The following is a 1,616-nucleotide window of genomic DNA, read 5'->3' as shown; positions in this document are numbered from 1 at the left end:
GGTGAGTTTTTGAACAAGATTTGGGATTGATTTGAGAGATTTGAAGAATGATTTTTGATTTTTGAAGATTTGAAAGTGAATAATGAAAGGTTGAGATGTATTTATGTGGAAAAGTACGGGTAAGAAAAGGAAAGTTTGAAAAAAATTTGATTGGAAATCAAAATCCTGGTCCCCCACCTTTCTGGCGTTAAACGCCCAGAATGGCACCCATTCTGGCGTTTAACGCCCATTTGTTGCCCATTGTTGGCGTTTAACGCCCAGCCAGGTGCCCTGGCTGGCGTTAAACGCCAGAATTCCCTTTATCACTGGGCGTTTTGCTAAACGCCCAGGATACTGCACACCTGGTGTTAAACGCCCAGAATGGTGCCCATTCTGGCGTTTAACGCCCAAAATGGCACCTTTACTGGCGTTAAACGCCCAGAATGGTGTCCATTCTAGCATTTAACGCCCAAAATGACTCTTTATTGGCGTTTTAATGCCAGTGAGCTCTTTTTCTCTGTGATTTCTCTGCTTTATGTTTTGAGCTCTTCCTTTTTTTTTAAGTTTGAAATTTTGACTTGAGTAACAAGAAACAACTAAATTTAAAAAATTTTTGACAAAGTCAACTCAAAATTTCGAAAATCATGAGAAGAAAAAGGAAAAGATATTTTTTTGAATTTTGAATTTTGAATTAGGAGAGAGAAAAATAACAAAATGAAACAAAACATAAAATTTTAAGATCAAAACAAATAATGCATTCAAGAACACTTTGAATGTCAAGATGAACACCAAGAACATTTTGAGCTAACTGAGCATCCATGTTTAGGAATCTGGTTGCCCAGTAGGCTTTATGTTCCAGTTCCACGGGCAGATGACAGGCCTTCCCATATACCAGCTGGTATGGAGAGGTTCCTATAGGAGTTTTGAATGCTGTTTTGTATGCCCACAGAGCATCATCCAAACTCTTTGCCCAATCCTTTCTTCGGGCTATCACAGTCCATTCCAGGATTCTTTTTAGCTCTCTGTTAGAGACTTCAGCTTGTCCATTTGTCTGTGGATGATACGGAGTTGCCACTTTGTGGCTAATTCCATATCTAACCATAGCAGAGTATAGCTGTCTATTGCAGAAATGAGTGCCCCCGTCACTGATTAGTACTCTGGGAACACCAAATCTACTGAAGATGTGTTTCTAGTGAAGATGTGTTTCTGGAGGAATTTCAGCACGGTCTTGGTATCATTAGTGGGTGTAGCAATTGCTTCTACCCACTTAGATACATAGTCCACTGCTACCAGAATGTAAGTGTTTGAGTATGATGGTGGGAATGGACCCATGAAGTCAATTCCCCATACATCAAACAATTCTATCTCTAATATCCCTTGTTGAGGTATGGCATATCCGTGAGGCAAGTTACCAACTCTTTGGCAACTGTCACAGTTACGCACAAAAACTTGGTGCACGAAATTGCAATCACACTTTTGCAACTCCGCACAACTAACCAGCAAGTGCACTGGGTCGTCCAAGTAATACCTTACGTGAGTAAGGGTCGATCCCACGGAGATTGTCGGCTTGAAGCAAGCTATGGTTATCTTGTAAATCTTAGTCAGGATATCAGAAATTATCAGGATTGATTGTGAAA

The sequence above is a fragment of the Arachis duranensis genome, chromosome 1, assembly GCF_000817695.3.
Source record: "Arachis duranensis cultivar V14167 chromosome 1, aradu.V14167.gnm2.J7QH, whole genome shotgun sequence".
Classification (NCBI taxonomy): Eukaryota; Viridiplantae; Streptophyta; class Magnoliopsida; order Fabales; family Fabaceae; genus Arachis; species Arachis duranensis.
This window is presented reverse-complemented; position numbering follows the sequence as displayed.